This window comes from Serinus canaria, chromosome 2, assembly GCF_022539315.1.
Source record: "Serinus canaria isolate serCan28SL12 chromosome 2, serCan2020, whole genome shotgun sequence".
NCBI classification, from domain to species: Eukaryota; Metazoa; Chordata; class Aves; order Passeriformes; family Fringillidae; genus Serinus; species Serinus canaria.
Window position 1 is genome coordinate 22,046,596 of NC_066315.1, and position 22,662 is coordinate 22,069,257.

Here is a 22,662-nt window from a genome sequence, read left to right on the forward strand (position 1 = left end):
AGTCACTGTGCAGTTTCAGTCCTGCAGGTGAGTGCACAGGAGGAATGCTGTGGGAATCTCTGTGACTGCAGGTCACTGGGTGCTGGGAAGCTTTTGAGCTTTGCTGGACAAAAGGGATTCACCTTTGGGAGGTCTTACTGCTGTCATGTTATTGATGGCACCATTCAGCCAGTCTTGGTCCATTACCTGAAGGTGGTAAATATTTCCATTGTGATTCTAAGTCCAGGAAAATGGCATCTGTTGCTATGCCAGAGGGCTTGTGAGACTGCTTCAGTTTCTCCAACTGGGGTGTATTTATATGATAACTTTCTGCTAGCCCATCTCTTGGTGCATCTTCTAGCAGAGTTACACATGTGCACTGTGGTACTGCAGTGCTCTCTGTCCAGAAGTGCAGGAGGAATAATGAGGATGGAATGGTGAAGGGCTGGGATACTCATCCTGCCAGAGATGCACTTGGAATTCAACATGGTTCAGCAGCCAGGGGGTGATGAGAAGAGCTGCCTTGGGAAGGTGAAAGGGAAAGTCAAAAAAAAGAAAAAAAAAAAGAGGGGGAAGCAAAATATAAGGAAACATACTTTTTTCCCCCCATTGTTTTAGTTTTCATAATGCTAGAAAGCTAGAGAAAAGGTATTCATCCATGGCCAAAGGTCTGCAACATCATAGCAGATCTAAAATAATTGACACAAAGAAGTAAAAGCTTTGGAAAGCAGAACTTTGGCAATTTTGAATGAGGATATTTTTGCTCTCCCTGTATCTGGTTAATGAAGCAGTTCACAACTGCAGCTGGAAATCATGTCAGCTCTTTCACTGTGATATTTGGCCTTCTGGCACTGGTTTAATCCCACCCCCAAAGCAACTGAAACACAGATACAGATTACATGGGATTTTAGTTAATTTATGTGTGCTTACTCCATGTGTATGTACAGGTTACAGGCAATGGGATGGAAGTAGGGCTGGTTTTAGTATGCAGATGAGTGAACTGCCTCCCCTGCATGGCTGTAATCCCAGTGTTTTTATTAGTGTGTGTAAACTATAAACTGTTGTTTTTTTATCACTGTGAGTGTGTTTGTCACAAGCTACAAGTTGAAAAAATGCAGCTTTTGTCAGGGAAATAAAGAAGAGCTCCCCTCTTCAGGTATGATGCTGAGAATGGTTTTGAGTAAAGTAAGGAATGAATCAATATCTTTTTTAGTTGCAGGACCACACCTTTTCATGGCAGGTATGTCCTTAGGAAATGTGGTTTTTAGGCGGGCATGTGCAATAATTTATGTCTGGTCCATTAGTTAATATTGGCAAATTGTCACAGGTGCTCAAGTGCTGATGGCAGGCTGGGGACAAGAAGGCAGCAGCAGGTTGCTGGTTCATCCCTGCACTGAGGGCTGGCATTTTACACAGCTAGGGGTCAGAAAGGTGCATTATTTACCCTGTAACCAGTGCAGGAATGAATCTGTGCTTCCCTGAGCTCTGTCAAGGGGTTTTACTGAGTTTGTCTTCCATGATTTTCAGCAAAATCTCTTGAAAAAAAATGTTGATAGAGAATCCTGGCTCCCTTGCAATTACTCTGCCATGTGCAGTGGCACATCTTACTCATTCTGTGAATGTTTTAAGCTCCCAAGGGATTTAGGAGTAAATACAATCATGAGTAAAACTTAAAATATCAAATTAATTTTGTGTTATACACACAGAGTGATGCATAATGTCAGTTCAGGGCTTGATCCTGCATATGTTGAAATTGAGAAGATTTCTTGGTGTTATTTTGGTTTATGATTGGCACATAAAGGTCTTGATTTTTTTCTAGTTGCATAAAATCCCATGTTATTAAATAAATATAGACATGGCATATTAACAAAAAACAATGGCAAATGAGGAATGCTTCAAGTTCCTCCGTGAAGAATATAATACAAAATTTGTCACGGCATTTTTTGTTTTCATGGAGAAAAAAATACATTTGCAGTCCTATAATTATGTTCTGAAACAAATTCAGTCAGATTACTTTAGGGTCATTATGTTATCTGTGTTAGAAAGTGGTAATTGGGGATTGCTGAGTTTCTATCAGGTTTGGCTTAACAGCAAACCAGGTAAACATAAGTGGTTGTATAGATGAGTTAATTTTAAATGATCTTTTGGGCTGAGATATTAAGGCTGAAATGCCTTTAAAAGAAAGCTAAATGGGGCTTGTGTTTTGAATGTGATCTGATGTATAATTAGATTTCTCCTACAGAAAGGTTAGAAGCTGTAATCCAATGTTCAGAATCAACAGCAGAACTGTGTCTTTTTAAATTTAGAAATGTATAAAACTTAATACAAGTTGATTTCAAAGATTTACATGCATGTAAATGTGAGGGTATTGGAAGGCGCTGGAGTTAAAACATAGAAAATTTGGGATTAGGCAGGATATTGTAAATGATGTGAGTTTTTACTCTGGATGGTGGGGCTATTAAAGAGTGTGTGTTTGGGCAGTCGGTACTGTTAGCACACCAAACACTATCCATATGAGTGCTTTTAAAGACTGCTGTACCTTTGCTAATATTTTGTCATTTTTGAAAACTGCACAAGCTTAACACACTGCAGAGGTTGGTTAATTCATTTATTGAGAGTTTTTGTGACCGAGAACTGACTATTTCTCTCTATCCGTAATAAAAGAATTTTGTAACTAATTTTTTTTCCTTTTGTTCTCTCAAAAGAAGGAAGGCTTAAAATGATGGCAGTTTTAGCTCAAAATTTAGGCTAGCTTCTTTTGGCCAGTTGTTGAAATAGGGTTGCTGTGTTCTCTCATGAGGAGAGAACAATGTCTTTTTCACATGTACACGTCCCATGCTAAGTCAGCTTGAATTAAAGTTACTGAATGTTCTATGGCAGAAAGAGCTTTGGACAAAATTTGATTTTAGCTTTCCTTACTGCAGCCTGAGGATAGGAGTAGGACATGTAATGTTTTCACAGAATATGAGAAATCTTGTGGACATTTGGCCACCTTCCTTTCTCTCTGTATTTATGAAATAATATGGTAAAAATACATTCAGCAAGCATGGAGAAGGGAAAGTCAGAAAAGGAAGGTTCCAATGAATGCTGTATGAAGGAATTGTGTCCATATGTCTCCCTGATTGCTCCTGGGAAGCTCCAATGTGCTTTGCTCTTGGTGCCTGCTGTGTGCTGGGTCAGTGCAGAGTGAACACCCACAGCCAGTGACTGACAGAGAAGAGCCAAGAGCAGAAGGTCAGGAAGGGAAGGCACAAGGAGGCAAAGATGACCATGTCCCCTTCCCAAGAGCACCTGTGCAGGCAGGACTGCACAAGGCACCAGCTGCAGGAGTTGGCAAGCTCCTCCATTAATCTTGAAGGGAAGTAAGAGGCAAATGGAGGCAGCTGTTTGCTTCCTGGTAATGAACTGCTTGCAGAAAGTAAAGGGACACTGTGCATGTAAGCACTTTCCAGTTTCTAAACCACAGTATCTAAATTTTGTGCTGATGTCTTTACAAGATATGAAAGAGTAAAGTACATTTTCACTAAAGCTAGAGAAGAAGTGATCTAGTATTCTCCTGATAAAATATGATACTGTTACTGGAGAGGGAAGAAATGTGTGTGGGGAAATTAATGTTTAAATTAAAAATGTATATTACATTTCTATACATTCATTTTATGTTAATATTAACAAGACTAAAAATTTATCACATTAATATTATGAGAACAGTGTCAGTAATTTTTGCCTGGGTCCAGTGGTAGCATATCTGTACTTCACTTGACACATCTTGGCTCGGAAAATTTTAATGAGATTTCTTCCTTTTCCAGTCAGTGAAAGTTCTTGTGTGGCTAAGTGTCTAGCTAGTACTTGACTTTTGAAAAAAATATTAATACATCAGCCTTAATGAAGGAGAAAATCCTGGCAGAACTTGGGTGTTAGTCACCTGTATTAAGCTCAGGATAATCTAAAAGTAGCAGGCCTTTGGTACTGTCATTAATTATTTGAAGCAACCATATTGTGAGCAGTCAATCTTAAGCCAACAGTTTTGAGTTTGCAAGGTGAGGTGCAGTTCAGCACAGGTCCCTCAGCCTGGGGCTGTCCTTGAGCTCAGAAGTTGCAATTGTAGGTGGGATTCACTTGTAAAGGTGCATTTAACAGGGAGTGTCTTTGAGCAGCTTCCTGGGTGAGATCATGTGGCATATAGCAAGTGATTGTTCCTGACCATACAGGCATGATTTCATGTTATTAAAAAAAAAAAAATCTACTCCCTCCTAATCAGTAGGCAAAAGAGAAAGTAGTTAGATTATGTAGTGTTTGCACGAGAATAAGTGAATGGTTTTGTAAAATCTACCAGAGTTTCTTTTTTTTTTGTTGTGATAGGCAATACCTTATTTCTTCACCAAAACAGTAAAAAAAAGGGGGTAAATATTAATGGGAATTACAACATGTAAATGGATTGTTCATATAATGCTACGTGACACCTATCCTGGAAATGAAAGGACAGGGGTATATTTTCTAATGTTATATCCTTAATTCTGTCATTTATAATGATAGGAAAGGTAATGAAAACTACGTGTTGAAGACAGCTCACAAAAAATGATAAGTGAGAGCAAATAGGTGACACATTGGAAAGAAGAATTCCTGGTAGTTAGAGATGACAGAGGAGGTCTTATGTGCACTATCTATTGTGGTTCTATGCCTGTCGCCTAGATAACTTCAGCAATTCAATTAACCGATATGAGCCTGTGTTTCATCATCTATAAAAGGTAGATTATACTTACCCACCTCACAGCATCTTTATAATTGATTTTTGTAAAGTGCTTTGGGATTCTCAGATGAAAGGCACTAGTGTCAAGTATTATTATTATTGCTACTAGTAGTAGTAACAGTACTTGTAATTTATACTGCTCTTGTCTGTTCATGATGCTCTAAGTAATGCATTCCTGCAGTGCTCTATGAATTTGGTATGTGTGTGCTTTTAGAGATGAAGAAATTCACCAATCATCATCTAGCTTTCCCATTTTCACAGCGTTCCTAACATTTTGAAAAAAAAAAGGTGAAAAAATCCTAAAGTATAAACATCTGTGTGATGCTTAGAGCACTTGTGGGAAGCTGTAGATTAGGTTTGGGTTTTTTTTCAGTTAGAAGAGCACAAAACACACTGCTCACAATTTCTGGTAAGTTTTCAACCATTGAAGACCATAAAAGCTGTCCTTCTCTTCCTGTGTTTCTGAATGCCAAAGCATAGTCATGTTTCAAAGGCAGGCTGGATGGAACTCTGAGCAACCTGTTCTACTGAAAGGTGACCCTTTCTGTGGCAGAGGCATTGGAACTCAATGATCTTTAATGTTCCTTCTGACCCAGGCTGACCTGATTCTGTGAGTCTGTGCTTCTGTGTGTTTCTTGTGCTCTCACCAAGCCTGCGTTTCCAGGCACTTTCAAGAAATGGTGACTGGTTTGGCAAATGTGGAGCTCAGCCAAAGGGTCAGTGCTGGTTAACAGGAAATCCTGGGAGTGTTCAGGACTCTTGGCAATGCTCTTAGATAACCTTGAAGTTCAAACACATTTTTGCTGTCTCCAGGCTTAAGATCAATCAAGAGATTTTGGACTGTCTTCTGGTTGAAAGGCTTAAAATCCATCAAATTCTGTTTTAGATACCTAATACTTTGTGTAGGGAGTTGGCATTTCTGTTTTGTTTTAAATTCACTAAATCTGTCTTTTAGTAGTCATCTGAGATTTTAGATTTTTTTTTTCCTAAATGTACACATTTCTTTAATCTGTGATAACTTGGAAAACTGGATCAAATACCACAGTAAAAAATACTTGCCCTTGGTTCCATTGCTGCCTTTAGTCTGGGCTCAACAGCTACGGATGTCATTACATCTGGACGTGCTGTCTTCAAAAGCAGCTAATTTCTGAGATGGCAAATGGGCTTTGATTCACAGCAGCAATGGGCTTTGAGGCTCAGGCATTCTTCCCATGTTCAGCAGGTGTCTAAATGTCACTTACTGGAATTGAGATGTATCTGTTGCTGCACACATTGGCAGAGATGATATGAATGCATGGTGTGGACTCAGGCAGCAAGCCACAGTTTTAATGCATTTCAGATGTAACTATAATCAAACATAAACTCTGTTCAGTTTATGTGGATATAGCATGATTATGCTGTCACACCATAGAGGGTGTGAGGTATTCTGGTCTCTGCAGAGACTCTTTCAAGCAAAGAATCAGGATATGTGATCTGCTCTTCAAAAGCCTTTTCCTAAGGCTTCACAGGAGGAGAGCTGCAGTGTGATCAGGGGATACAGCTTATGGCTTTGTCCCTTGGTTGCCTCTGAGGACTGCATTGAACCATCCCTGCTATGGATGTCCTCCATGAGTTTCTACTTGAAACAGAATGAGGTACAATTAGTTTTTGATGCAAATAGCTTTTGGGGTTTTTCTGGATTTTTTTTTTGCAATCAAAAACTGAAATCAGATTTATCAAGAGAACTGGTTGGCCTCTGTGATCCAGGAGACCAGTTGCAGCTCAGGATCATGTATTTGGGATGTACGTGATTTGGGGAGTGGGGAAAACTTGGCTTTGAAAGCAAAAGTTCAATAGTTATTTATATGCAGACATCTCAATGAATCATTTATGTAGCACATTTGTAAATGAGAGCTAAATGGGACTCAGCAGTTTGTGATGAAAAGCAGATACCCAGAAACATCTCATTTTTTAAGTATTGCATTCCCAGGTCGTCTCTAATTAGAGCTTTGGAAATCTGGAAGTAAATGTTTCTTCTTTGTGTCCTAAACAATAAAGGTTATCAATAGCAGCAGGCTGCTGAAGTCAGCTAATATGGCAAGAATGCTTTTCATGGAGACAGTAATGGGGAAAAGCAGACTGAGTTTGAAATTCAGTGCAGGCACATGCTTCAGGCTTGCCTGAGAGGTGAGCTTTTAGAGACCTGAAAAACTGGAAAATGACTAATCACAGAGCAGGTTAAATGCACAATACTCAGGCTGGGGTACTGTGTGTCTCTGAGACAGACTTTTTGCTTTCTGTACCTGTACTGGCAGGTACAGGGTTCTGCTGCCTCACGCAGCAGAAAGAAGGGTGGAAGAATTAATGAAGTATTATGCATAGGAATCATAATGTAGTCAAAACCAGCAAGACTGCCTTGTGCAACATGTGGGCTCTGCATCTTCCTGCTTCCTTACTTCTGCTCACCAGTGGAGTAGCTCCATCCACTTCCACTGCCACAAGATTTTACTTTTTGCTTCAGAAAAGGCTGTCTCTGTAACAGGTGGTTGTCACACACTCCCCATGCCTAGTGGGGATACTATCAGGATACTATCATACTGTAGGTTTTGAAAATAAGATTAGCCTTGAAAACATTACCTGAATCAATAGCTTTACTGGCACAAATAAAAGTTAAATTATTACTTAAAAGGACATAGTCGATGCACAAAATCATTAGTTTTGATGTAATCCTCATTTCTATGTAGAACACTTTCCATAATTTCTCTTTAAGGACTAATTATATCCTACTTTTAAATCATACATAAGCAAATATGTTTTAAAACAAAGTCTGAAACATTTATTTTACATATAGCTTAAAATTAAGCAAGTTCTAAAATTGCATACAAATGTTACAATTTAAATGCAATTCCACTTTCAAGCTTGCACAGGTATTTAAAAATATTCCATGTATATGGACACACAATGTCAAAGTGTGTCATTAAACTGCAGAAAATTGTATTTGATGCTTTCTTGATGCCACAAAACGTGTTTTAAAACTTGTTTAATTAACTTCAACCTCCTTTCAGGTTTAAACTTTTGAGGACAATTTGGTGCATTAGATCCCATTTGATGAAGTTAGGTGAAATGGAGCTGCAACAGGAGATATTTCTGTGGCTGTATTCTATTGTGGGTTTTATATTTTTTATTTTTAATATGATTTCTCCTTCATATTACCTTAGGAAATTAAATTAGGGCACATATTTCTGAATAATTGCTTTTTAAATGTACACCTTGAAGGAAATCTCATGCAGGCCATACTTTAATATAAAGTGTCAGTAGTCATCTGAATGTTAAATTTTACATTTTTTGTTCTAACTTGCCTATGGTTTTAGGGCAGCCATTCATTTGCTGTATTATAAAAATAATTTGTCTTTTGTTTGTAATACAATTCCTCAGTTCATCATTTTTCTATAACCTAACCAGCAGTGTATCTGCCTTAATATTGATGAAGTCTGAGTGATTCAGATGTGGTTGTGATGTATTATATCTTTTCCCTTTCCATCAAGACTTGAAACAGGGACTCACTCATCACTTAAAAGCATAATTGCTGAATATACAGAATGTTTAATGGTTTGAATATGGAAAGTTCTTTGTGACAAATGGTCTAGACACCTAAACTTAAGATATTTGGTAGTCATTGGGTTCTTAGAAATGAACTTACATCTAGGTAGAAAATACATGCCCAGAATCTAATTTGCTTCCTCCACTTTTATAACCTCGCAGCTCTGTGGATGTCACAGCTGTTTTTCAAAAATATTGTAACTGTCTCTTAAGTTTGAAGAGTGTGGCTTGCACCCTACAGATATAACTTACATCAGAGTATTATTTCGTGTCCTTTAATCTGGCATTTTGGCACTTGTGTAGCCTGTGAAAGAATATGGGGTGCTGCTGCTGCTGCTGTGCCATTGTAGTGGGCAGTTTTGCTTTTTCATGCAGCTAATCTGTATTTTCAAAACATTCTGACTGTGCTGGTTTGGCTGGGGTAGAGTTTGTTTTCTTCACAGTGGCTAGAATGGGGAGGCATTTTGGGGTTGTGCTGAGAACAGCTGATCACTCAGGGCTGTTTTAGGTATTGCTGAGTGGGGCTTGCTCAGAGCCAAGGCTTTTTCTGTCTCTCACCCACCCCACCAGTGAGTGGGCTGGAGGTTTGTGGGAAGCTGGGAGGGGACACAGCCAGGACAGCTGACCCCAGCTGACCAAAGAGATATCCCATACCATATTCTGTCATGGTCAGCATACAAAGCTGAGAGAGGAAGAAGGAAGGGGACAAAATTTGGATTTATGGCATTTGTCTTCGCAAGTCACCGTTACATGTGATGGAGCCTTGTTTTCCTGTAGATGGCTGAGCACCTGACTGCCCATGGGAAGAGGGAATTAATTCCTCATTTTGCTTTGCTTGTGTGTGTGGCTTTGCTGTCCCTACTAACCTGATTTTATTTCAGCCAATGATTTTTTCCCTTTTACCCTCACAAGTCTCTCCCCTATCCTGCCATGGGGGAATGGATGAGTGGATGAGCAGCTGTGTGGGGCTGAGCTGCTGGCTGGGGTTAAACCTCAGCACTGTGAATAAACTCCTTCAGAATGTGTGTGAACCTCCTGTCCAGTATGCAACTCTTTGCTAGTACCAGGCAGGACAAGAGCAGCAGGGAGAGTCTCTAAGGGATTTAGATTACTCTGGAACCGGGAAAAGAGCCTGCTTCTGCCTGAGGACATGAATTGGGAACTGTACAATGTCCTTTTATGCATTCTTTGTAAGGTGTGATAGAACTGAAGACTATGAAACCTTTAAAGACAGAGTAAGATACCAGGAATCTTTTCAAGTGATTCAGACAGAGAATTTTGTGGGCTAAGATAAAGGTAAGAGCTGCTCCTCACTCCATTTACTGTCAGATTTACAACAGATAACAACACAACCTTTTGGTGTTTTCCAGATGCAAGCTTCCACTATTTAAAAAAAAAAACACTAGAAGCAATAAAGTCGTGCTCATAATTAAAAACTGCTGTGTGTATTGAATATGTTTTGCAATTAAAAGAAGCTCTTCCAGTTAAGTTTGTCATCATCTGCTAGATGCTGGGAGCCTACATAAAATGGTATAGTAATTGCAGGTTTATTCTTGTGGACAAATGCTTAGAACTCTAGATCACTGTGCAGCACTAATTGGTCCCCTGACTGGAATACTGTTGGGAAGAAAATAAATGGGAATAAGGAGTAAAATAATCTCTCATCTCTTAGGTAGTTCCTAATATTCACATATTTATTGATCTCTTTTTTGTGATGGGGTAGAAAAATTTCCAAGCTGTTCTCTTGAATCATTTACATCTGCCTTAAATGTTTACATAGGGGAAATAAAAATGTTGAAGTTAGTTATTAGAATCCATATGCAGAATACAAAAGAAATTTAATACTAAAATGCACAGATTTTTCTTTCTTTTTTTTCTTTTCTTCCAACTCAAGGGATGCTTATCTCACTTATTGCATATTGACTGATATGAAAAGCTGCTCCAATTTCAGGTCAGTCTGATTTTTTTTTTAATTCTGTGATTCATGTCTAGTTGTAGAAAATCTATGTCCAGTTATATGCTTGAGAACAGGGTTACTAATCAGTGCTTTGGAAGAATGTACTCTGAGAAATGCTGAGGGTCATCAGCAGTCAAACTGTTAAGTGAACTCCTGTCCTTCCTCTCCCCCAAATTCAGTCTAAGCCAGACACTTAATCTGCCCCTTCCTAGTCTCCAATTCCTTTATGCCCACTGTAGGTCACTACACTCCATCCAACCCAATTCCTCCAGACAGGCAAGGGATGGGGCCTGAGAAAGGCTGTGTTCCACCCTGGCTTGCTGAGGGAAGTAATTTTTTATTGTTAGTAGGATAGTGCCTACAGAAAGAGGAAAACAGATGCAGACACTGCTGAGTGTAGTGGGAGATGCTGTTTCCTTTATACCCAGAGGGTAGGGGTTTTAGGGATGTGCAATTTCATAAGACAGAGCCATTATTTTTTCTAGGAGTCTTTTTAAAAAATGCGTTTGACAATGGAACAAACAAATAGTCTTGTTTTGCAGCACTCAAAAAAAAAAAAAGTGAGATCTTTTTTCAGTGTCTTTGTGTTTTTCATGTCTGGTAAATCCCACTATCATTATGAAATGAAATACTTTTCCAGTTACGTATGTTGTGAATTTTTTTTCTTGTATTTCTTCCAAGTGATTGTATTATGTACTTGCAGGCAGAGTTAAGCTTTTTGTTATTTTCCATCAAACCAAGAAATTGAAGTGGGATGAAACCAGAATAACATGAGTTTAGTTTGTGTATTAAAATAAATAGGAAACATTTTTTGTCTATTAGGCTGATGGCAAGAGTAAAATTAAATTCAGCCATAGAGTGCAGAAGAGCAAGATTAAATCTGTGATGCAGTGTGGTTTGTGAGTGGAAAAGAATGATTCCTGCATATGTTTTACAACATCTGAGCGGAAACACTGATTCTGCAGCTTGGGATAGGAAATACAATCAGTGTAGCTGAAGCCAGGCATCTATTTATCTTAAATTAATCATTCTCCAAGTAGGCAGTTGATATCCTGGTGCTATGTGCCATCCTTTTTACATTCGTGCAGCACACATTAAACCAAAGAGCTGTTACTGTAGGAGCTGAAATACATTGCAGAACACAGATTGTAAATGTTTAAAAATACACTAACGCTTCTGTATGTTCAGTTGGCAATTAGACTGTATTAATATTTTTCTTTTAATACTTACAATTATTAGACACTTGGAAGCAGATATACTTACAAAGTCTTACAGTTTTCACAAAAACTAAAAATTAGTTTTATGATCTTTAAATAGAGAAGAAAAGCTATGAGTACATTTCAAGCTAGAATATTTTTTTTGTTTGTGCTGTTTAGTTCAATGAAATTTAGTTTTGATTTTCTCCAGCACGTAAACAAACAAAAATCAGAGAGTTATTTCTAATGTTTGAATTCACCAGGATTGGATTGAATAGGAGGAGGACAATTTTTTTTTTCTGTTTCAGTTTGGATACAAATAGTTTAATTTAAGAACAAAATAATTCAGTCAATAGCAATGCTAAAGTGAGAACTGCCTTTGAGGCAGTTTCTCCCAAGCATTTAAATTTTAATTTCATTCTAGGACAGAGCCTGAGGTTTTGTTGGATTTGACCTCAAATGTCATAAGAACAAATGAAATAAAATGATAATTTACTGTGTCCTACCGCAGATGTAGCAATTAGAAGAAACTAAAGGGAAGAGGAGACTAATCATTAAGCAAAAAGCAGGAAATTAAGCAGACATTTTCTCTTAAAGCATCATTTTCTTTCTCTTAAGTATTGATGACATCTGAGAGTAATTGCCTGCCAACAAAAGTATTGTAACTGGAATCTTATTTTTGTTGATTCTGAAATCAACAAATTGATTTCTTTTTGCTTTTTTAAATCTTCTTTTTCCAAGTTTTCTTTGTTTCTGGTTTTGAATCAAAGCTACTGAGAAATTACAGGGAATTTTGCATTTGAGCTATATAAGCTCTCATAGGTATTCACTCTCTTCCTATCCTGACCACTCTTCAGATATGCCACACTGTAACAGTTTTGAAGGACTTGACACCCCCAGATTTTTAACCTTCCATGGGACATTTTGACTGGACATTTGGAAGCATCTCTTTACTGAGAGGAGTTGTCAAACACTGGGACAGTCATCCTAGAAATCTGGTGCCTATCCCCATCCTGTCAGTGTTTAAGGGGCATTTGGACAATATCCTTAGCAACATGTTTCAACTTGGTCAGCCCTTAAGTGGTCAGGACTAGATGTTTGTTGCAGTTCTTTCCAACTGAAGAATCTTATTCTATTCTATTCTGTTCTGTTGTATTCTATTGTATTCTATTCTCCATAGTTTGAAAGTAAGTGGAGCTATAAGTGGAACTACTCTATCTGCAAGTATTTGAAAAAATAGGTTGTTTAGAGTTTGATGAAAAACCCAAATAAGTGAGTGTCTTTATTTTGACTTTTGGATTTTTTACATATACAAGGATGTTGTTAAAAAAACTGAATATGGATTGAAGGAGTACATATTTCCATTTGTTAGAAGCGTTTGCCAAGGAAACTACCCTTTGGAAGAGGAAAAATCTACAATGGAATTTTATCATCCAGGTAACAAGGCAGGTCAATTCTGACTGAATATGCAAATCTGCTTAAAAGTCTGTCATTCTGTAGCTAGTCATTGTGGTATTTCTTTTGCTTATGCTGGAGGCTGTTGTCAGAAAAGGTAAAAAACTTGCAAAATGCAAGTTTTGATGTCAGAAAAGGTATCAAAATGCACTCCTCGATGGGCTGGTCTGCTCTGGTTCTGGTATCTATACAGAGCCACCATACAGCTGACTGAGGCAGAGCAGAAAATGGTGATGTACTCAAATTAGTATTGCAATGGCCAAGTACACTTAAAAGGAGATTAAGATACAAGAGGTCTGATTTATGAAGATCTACTTGCTTAAAAGACAGCAATAATGAGAATCCTTTCACCAAACTTAAGACTTTTGAAAAGAGAGACTTAAATGGAAATGCTGAGAGAGTTAACTATAGCAGTCTTGAATGGACCTACCAAGACATAAAGGGTGTCAGAAGTCTGCAAAGCATTATTACTCACAGTGATGCAAAGATAAAAACTTTCAGTATCCCGCTCAAGCAAACTCCTTATCCATTTGAAAAATGAAAATCACTTAGGTTTTCACGTGCTTAGAAGCAAACTTTGTTTTTGTGATGAAAATGTGGATTGAATGTGTTTTGCCTATCAATGGACACTTTGAAAGCAAAGGTAGATATGTAGACACACATTTTAGTAGCAAGAATATCCTTGGCTGTGAGTCTACTGGCACTGTATATAATGAAAGATTTATACCTGTGTGTTCTTTGGTGCATACAGGACATAATGCACGTAGGAAACTGCAGTATGTCAAAGCAAGACAAGGTTCTGCCAGACTAGGGAGCTTAGATGGCTCAGGTTAGAGTAACTGCATGGTCACAGTCAAGTCTTACATTTCCAGGGCAACTGCGTATAAAGTTTAGAATTCTTACTAATGGAAGAATTTTTCCTTATCTCTGAAGTATAAGTGAAGGCCTGTTCTGTGAACAGGTAGGAATAAAAAGAAAGCTTAGACAAATTTACTTCCACAAGTTTTAATTTCAGCTGTAACATTCATTTGTAATTTTACACTCCAGGAGGAAGCAAGAAATGGTTTATTTTGAAAACACCGTATTTACTTTCTGTCCTCTACTCCATATCTTTCAGACAAGGCAAGGTTTTATACAACCACAGCCCAATTTTCAGAATCAGTGAGTACCATAGATTTCAATGACAACATCTGGAGCTGTGTGTCTTAAAATCTCTGAAAAATCAAGGCTTCAGACATTATTGCTTCATTTCCCCAGGCAAATCGTCTCAGAGTACCTCACAAAATGAATCAGAAGCGCAGAGTGCTGCAGTTCAATTTGTACTAACATTTATGTCTTTTGAATGTCAGGATGGCTTTTTAAATGTTTCCTCATAAAACTAAGTCCACTGTCAACAGTATTCCTCACTCTGATTAGAGGAAGTACTTTACAGCTTAATAAAATCCTAAACTAAGCAGAGCTGCCAGAGTTTCAGAAGAAAATATGTGAAACCAGCCTTGCTTTTCTCTGAGCTATAGAAAAGTCATGGTGTTGCTAAATGGGTTTGTGAGGTAAAGTTTTGGTAGCCAGGGGGCTACTGAGGTGGCTTCTGTGAGATGCTGCCAGAAGCTCCCCCCATGTCCAACAAAGCCAATTCCAGCCAGCTCCAGAGCAGAGCCAAACCCATCAGGGGTGGTGGAGGTGCCTTTGTATAACACATGCAAGGAGAGGTGGGGAAATTGCTGCACAATAGCAACTGCAGCCAGATGAGAGAGGAGTGAGAATATGTGAGAGAAAAACCCCAACTCTTCAGACACCAAAGCCAGTGCAGAAGGAGGGGCAGGACATGCTCCAGAACAGGGATTCTCCTGCAGTCTGTAGTGCAGACCGTGGGGAGTCAGGCTGTGCCCTGTGGCCCATGGGGGAGCAGTGCTCCACCTGCAGCCCATGGTGGACCCCGTGCCAGAGCAGGTGGAAGTCTGAAGGAGTTTGTCACCCCTCAGGAAGCCCATGCTGGAGCTGGTGGACACATGGATAGAGGAGCCCATTCTGGAGCAGGTTTGCTGGCATGGCTTGTGAGCCCTTGGAAGGGACCGACGCTGGGGCAGTTAATGAAGAACTGCAGCCTGTGGGAAGAACTCAGAGAAGCTCAAGGAGGACTGCCTTGGATGGGAGGGACCCCACCCTGGGGGAGGGGAAGACTGCAAGGGGTCCTCTCCCTGAGGAGGAAGGAGCAGCTAAGATGCTTGTGATGAGCTGACCACAGCCCGCATTTCCTGTCCCCCAGTGCCACTGGAGAGGAGGAGGTAGAGAATACTGGGAGTGAAATTGAGCCTGTGAAGAAAGGAGAGGTGGGGAAAGTTGTTTTTTAGATTCAGTTTTATTTCCCATTACCCTACTCTGATCTCATTGTTAATAAATTCAGTTAATTTCTCCAAATCAAGTCTGTTTTTCCTGTGACAGTAATCAGTGATGAACTCACCTTGTCCTTATCTTGACCAAGGAATTTTTCATTATATTTTTTTCCCCTGTTCAGTTGAGGAAAGGGAGTGCTAGAGTGGGCTTGATGGTCACCAGCTGTCCAGCCACAGTCAACCCACCATAGCATGCGGGTGAACACTATTCTGTCTTTCACCTTGATGTGCAAAACAGCATTTCATGGTAGGAATGCATGTTTTTGTCTCTCACTGCCTATGGACAAGAAAGGGTAAGTGAAGCTTCCTTCAATAAATTTTTGCAAGGCATTAGTGGAACACTTTACACTATTAGAATTTCTGTTACTCCTCATAATTTGATCTCTTTGATATGCCATGGTGGGTTTTTTTTTTTTAATAGGATATTGACCTTTTGTTTAGAAAAAAGAGTAAAGGGATTCTTTATGAATAATTGTACCTGTGAAGTCTTCCTAAGCCACTGTTTTTTCAGGAGATCAAACTGTTTCGTCAGACAGTGTAAAATGCATCAGGAGGTGTCAGGCTCTCCAACTGTCCTAAAGAATGAGAAGTTATGACTTCTGCATCCTGCTCAAGTCAGTGCCATCCCTGCAGTGATACATATACAAGCCCTCTCTGCTTCCTGTTAAGGAGAGAAGTAGCAGAAGTCCCAAGATGTGTGTGATATATATTTTTCTGATATAGATTAGGGTTTGCTTATGCTCGCTTTGTCAGTGACTGCACAGAAAACCTTTTCTAGGGTAGCATTTACATTCCCATTCAGATTTACTCAGAACAATATGTGAAATAATGGCTTTGGTGTGATTACTCTCAGTGTGGCTTTCATCCCAAGTATGTCAAAGCCTTTGGTACAGAAACTTGAATGTCATGATGTAAAGATGCCCCTATTCTGGAGTGGTCCACAGGAATAGTGTATCGTGTAGGTTAGAGCCAGCCTGCTGCTGGCTGAATGTTGTCCAGAAAATAACTTTCTCCATTAGATGATCAGTGTAATAGCTGTTTGCATTCTTTCCCTTTCTTTTAAATGAGCACTTTGTGCCATTGAAAGTCTTTCACTTCTCATTCTCCAAATTCCCTATTCTTCTGCACGCTCCGGTCCAGAGCCCCTTCTGAGAATATTTCCAGTGCTGGTATGAGCACTGACAGTGCTTCTGATATAGCTTCTATACAGAGTTTCAGGGTATCCAAGGCATTAGACATAAAAAGTCTACAAGGAATCAGGGACAGTTTGGTGCTGTTCAAATAATAATTTGAATGGTAAGTCGCCTCCTTCTGCTAAGTGTCTCCATTCCCTATATGATATGGGCTTGAGCCCATAACAAAACTCTTGTGTTTTATGCCTTCAGTTTATAATACAGTTATTGTCAGGCTTGAATCCAGAAATATAATAATGGGGTTTTGTATGTGATACCTGTATTGTTGTATATATAAACATAGACTATGTATTTGCTAAGGGTAGAGAGGGCAGAGCTCTAGAGAAATAGAGTGGAGATGAATATGCAGCTCTTGTTTATATGACTGAGCATAATGCACCCGAAGATATGAGGCTGTGATGCTCTGCTTGTGGTGGAGAATGTGTAATGAATGTAATGCAAATGTTGTGTGAAGGAAAAACTGTACAACAGCACAAGGGTAAAAGTCCTGTCCAGCAGTAAGGAGCCACTGCATTGCAACTGAATAAAACATACAAAATTATTTACTGGTACTTCAGTGCCTGTGCCAGGGCAAAACTAGCAGGGTTAGGAAAAACACACCTTTTTTGAGCATCTCTGGCAAGATAAATACCAGGCTATGATTTCTCTTGTCAAAAAAGACAAAGATTCAGTCAAAAATATCATGAAAGATCACATAAATTTAGGAGAATTAAAGAAAATTGGTAAAGGTACTATTAACCATTTTATTATGTTGGAAAAAAAACAGATAATATTTCTGAGGAGAGATCTATCTGGAATGTCTGCTGCCGACAAACCTAGGACATAAAGTAGGTTTAGCTAATGAGACAGCTAGAGAAACCCAAAATATCCATCATCTGGCCAATCAAGTGAACTCACCAGAGAATGACTTTTTGTGTTAGTTCTCCAACAAATTGTAAGTGCTCCTTTCTTGTGACCTGTGGTTACATAGGTGAGTATGTGTATGGCACTGAGTCCTTTAGAAATCTCCAAGACTCTAGATACACATAAAAGGACATCTATTGGTTCATGCAAAGTCTAACATGGCAGGTTAAAAAAGGTGAATGCAGCTTTTTTTCCAGATGCAAACTGTGTTCTTTTATCAGTAATGAACTGTGGACTCTCTTTAGATTGTCTAACACTGAATTATAAAGAAAAAATAATGAATATTCATCCTACCTTTTGAAACTATGATTTTAAAATATAATTGCTTGTACTACTGGAGAGCCCCATTTGAAGCAAAAATATTATCTTAGAGGATAGAGACATAAAATTGAGAAACCCACCTGTCAAGTCTCATGAGGTTCAATGGTTATTCATAGTGCACAATGTGATGCCTTCAGGATCAATGGCTGCACAGGAAGATTCAGTCCCCTGAAGTGGGCCTACGTCTGGATGAACCAATGATGTTCCTCTGCCCAGATGGTCAAAAGCATTCCCTGATTTTTCTTTTTTATCCCTTCCCTAAGTTCTGTTAATGGACTTGAAACGTGTTCTACAAAATGGCAGGATGGAGAAGATGCAAAAAAGGACGACATTCAAAGAAGGATTTAGAAAGATTCTCTGGATATGCAGAAGGATTTTAGGAAGAGCAGCACTCAGCAGTGACTAAAGCTTGCCAAGGTATCAAGCAGAGCTTCTACCACTAGATTAGTAACACTAATGAGGACTAAATGAGGAAAGTGTGGGTCTGTTGCTAAAAGGATGGGAAAATTAGTGACAGCAGATAGAGATCCAGCTGAGGTGCTCACTGACTTGGTGCTAGTGAAATATATCTAATCCAGCTTTGATGACTGAAAGTTCAGGATGCAGCTGATGTGGAAGTGTTTTCTAATGTGAGGAAGATCTTGCTTTCAGAAGATGGTATCTTGCACTCTTTAATAGTGGTATTTTGGTGGATTTTTGTTAAAAAGATGTTGGCAGATCATGGGAATATCTTAATGCTTCAGAGCTGGTGCAGCTGTCAAGGAAGTACTTGAAGAAAACAGCTTTGATTGTTGAAATATACTGTGATGCACTAAACAGAGTATTAAACATACTAAGTACATTTAATTTGAATATATATTCTAATGCTGGCACAATTAAAGGGTCACAGCAACAGAGTCAGCTGGGAGTTAACTCACTGCTGTGCTGTGTGTGTCCAATCAGCTTGCAAAATACACTTCTTTCTGATAACTTTACCTTTTTTCCAGTTAACACTATTCTACTTCTTGCTCAGCCTAGTGCCCTGCCCTGTAGTCATACATGTCTGCAGTAGACACATATTTCTGTAACTCTTTTTGGAGTCTGGTAAGCCATCCAGTTGATGTTTCAGTTGAAGAACTACTTCTTCACTTCAGCCATGCCATCTTCCCGATGCCTAACTGATCTAGCCTAAGGACCAAGAGTGTGGGTTTGTCACAGGAATAGGTGTGGAGTTAACTCAGTTTAGAGACTTGTTAATCTCTTTATTTATTGAGGGTGGCTGATTTAGCCCCAAGTTTTCCAATCACAGTTACTGCCTTTGCAAATACACAGCAGAATAGATCTGTGGAACCTGGGGGAATCAAATACAAATTAATCAGCTTCAACAAATATGGCATATATATAGAGGGCTAAAATCTACTTTGTGCAAGTAGTGTGCTCTCAGAAAAGGCTGGGTTAAAAAGAGATCATTTACAGGAGGAAAAAAAAGCATTTTCAAGTATAAGCAAAATACTGGCAAATAGTTATTAAAGTCAAAGCATAAAGAAGAAACAATAAAAAAATGTTAAGAATATGTGGGAATGTAGAAGAAAGAACATAAAAGAAAAACGATTTTGGAAGGTGCAGGACTGCTGTAGGAAGTCAAGACATTCACCTCATATGCATGTGCACACCTTTTTCTCATCTGAATAGCTCGGTGAGCTTGGTGTTAAAAGTAATAACAGCAGCAAAGGAAAGCTTAATCTGTTCATATGGATAAGGCTTTGAGGATCAATAGCTCAAAAAAGTCCTCTGAAAGGTGAATGCAAATCTTTTACAAGATGTGGGTCAAAATCTGGTTTAGAACTTGAAGTCCTAAAATCTGCTGCAAGACCCAAACAAACCTGGCAAAACACAGGAAAAAAAATACAGTATCTTTTTTTTTTTTCTCTAGTATGCTTAAAAATATCCAATGTATTTTGTTTTTTAAAAAAAAATTAAAGGGAGCCGGCTCTTGTGATAGTTTTGTAGTTTGCATAAGAGTCATTAATAACTTATGCACCTTCCAGCCTAGCTTCTTTGTCTGACACCTATTCAGCTGTAACTATGAAAAATTACTTGCACACAAAGGCTTTTCAGTCCCTGGAAGTACAGACTGAAGTTGAAACCATTAATTTTTCAGGAAATTTAAACTGACTACTTGGCCATTGCCACATGTATTTTGTAAGGAAGGCTTTTTTCATGAAAATTCTAATCTTGCTTGTTCTTTTTCTGCCTTTAGAGTGCTTTTCAACACCTACATTTGTGGGCCTATGCTAAAAAAGAAGAAAATGGATTTTTTTCTCCCCTTCCATAAAGTATTTAACCAAAATATCTTTTTAAGATTATGTCTCACTCTTTCTCATGGTACTATTTAGCAGCAGAAGCTCCAAGGTCTGAACATTATTCTGAATCCATCTTGTCTTTAGGGTTGATCTAAACTATTACAAAAAATGAAATGTTAAAAATACAACACTATCAGCACCAATAAAATAATTTGTGCTATTCATTTTTTCTCTGGCAAAGAATTGAATGACAGCACTTCCCAGTTGTTCAGGTCTTGGAAAGGTCCAAAGCCTTGTTTTTTGTTTCAAAATAATTTTCCTTGAAATTATTTTTGACTTTGTCTATATATTGCTGGTCAAGAAAGCATTACATTTAGAATTCGAGGCTATAAAGCTATAATACCTCAGAAAGGGCAAGCACAGGGTCATTTCAAAACCTGTTGACCATGAATAAGAAATACCTCAAGAAATAAACAAGGATATCCTTTCTTTGATATGATTTACAAAGGTCTCCAGAAAACCTTTTTATTGCTCTCTCAGTATATAAAAGCAATGGTTTTTTCTAGTAACAAAGTTTTTGTCATTTCACTTTTTATCAGTTTTATAAAGTTGCTTTCTAGTTCATAGGTGTTCCCATGATGCAATTAGTATTAGAATTTAAAAGTAATATTATGACAAATATTAGTTTTTCAGAATTACTTCTTGAAATTTTTTCCTATATTAACTGTTTTGTCAAAACCTTAGAAAAGGGATTAGTAAAAAGGGATTTAATGAACTTTGCACTGACTGTCTGTAAGACTTGCTTAAAAAATTACTCTGTGTGGCACAATTTTACTTACTTATGTATTGATTTCCAAGTCTGTGAAGTTGAATGGACTTAAAATGAGTGTTGATCTTTTGTAGTGCTCTGTTGAATAGCATCATACAATGTGTTCATGCAGTTTGGTTCATAAGAGCCTATAAATAAAATACTGCAGTAATCTCAAAAATTAAGTGCTGAATGATAGAGACTGAATTTAGTTTGGGTTGAGAAAGTGTTGAAAAGCAGTGCTCAAAAGTTTCTTTGTATAGTTGATCCTTATCGTGTTCCTAAGAAAGGGAGATCACTTTTGTTTTTTTTATTTTAGGGGGTCCCCTTCCATTCTGAGTTTTTGCTTACTAGATAAAATGTTACAACCATGTGTAGATAGTCAGAAGTAAAATAGTCCATTTAATGTTATAAATGGTAGATTATATATTCAAGACCAAGCTGATGTGGAAGTTTCTATGTTGATTTTTATTTCTTTTTTTTTTCCGCTTTCTTTTGATAAAATAGTCTGAATTTTATAGAGAACACATAAAATCTTTTAATTTAAACATAGTGTATGACTTATATCCTTTCTTTAGTCCGTTGACCTTTTCCCCCAGCCTTTGTGACCAAGTCTTGTACTTTTTGTGTCAAGTTCCCCACATGTTGGGTGGTGACAGAGTCAGAGAGATTTGCCAGCTGAGGACAGCACAGCTGTGCTTGCCTTACTGTCCCTTGGAAAGGCTTCTCCCACGAGTTAAACCAGAAGAGCAGGCTGTGGGACTAATTGTGTTAAGCCAGCTCAACTACCATCTTGACTTCATCAGGGATAAAGCTACTAAAATGGTACAATAGTACTACTCTGTGTCCTGCTGAGATCTGAAAATGTGTCAGGAAAAAGCTGTGGTCAAGGTTTCAATAGTCAGGGAGTGTTCTGATAAATGGCCAGCATTAGTTCACTGGAAAAATGAGCCACTGACCAAAGGAATCAGGATGGTCTTTGAACCAGAGAGAGTTTTAAATCAGATCAGCTTGGGATCAGTGAAATCTCAAAATTGTAACTTTCTCCATGGTCCTCCCTCTAGAAGAGGCAGAAGAAAATTAGAAGTCCAGCCTCAGAAATATTCCTAAATTGCTAGCAAAGTTGGTGCTTTAGTCCTTCTACTCACAGCTGGACCTCATCCCCATCGGGCTCGCCATGGGCTGGAAACCACATCAGCACCAGCCCCTAACAGCTCTGCTGCCTTCCTGGTTGGCAGGACCACAGCTTAAGAGAGCAAGAGAGGATGGCTTGCTCTTCAGTGCTTTCCATCACTTCTCACACAGATCTCTAAATATTACATAGGTACTTTAGATAGGGATCTTTAATATAGAAAGTAATGAAACCCCGTTTCTAGAGGGAACACTAAGGCTGAAAAGGAAATGAACTCAAGTGTTTGGAATTAAATATTTTGTTGGAGTGTTGTAGCTTTTTCTTAGCATGAGGGAAGAAGAAATAGAAGACCTGTTTAAACTTTTAGAAGGTAAAGCTTCAACAGAAACCTGAATTAGTTGGAATAAACTTAATTTTAAAAGTTATGAAATGTGGAGGGAGAGAATGTAAGAGAATAGTGCAGAATGTAGTCTCACACCTGAGGAGTTGCAGCTGTACTAATCACCAAAGAATAAGAACAGGCCTGCCCTTAATAGGCCACAGTTGTGTCCAATAAAAAAACAAGAGCTACAAAAGAGTGGGTTAGCTGGGTGAGGAGAGAGTTGGGGTTTGTTGGTTGTGCTGTGAAGAGAGCTGTAGGTTGTTGGCTGTGCTGTGAAGAAGAAGAAGAAGGAGGAGTCAGTGCTGTGAGGAGCTGCCCATGAGAAATCACTGAGA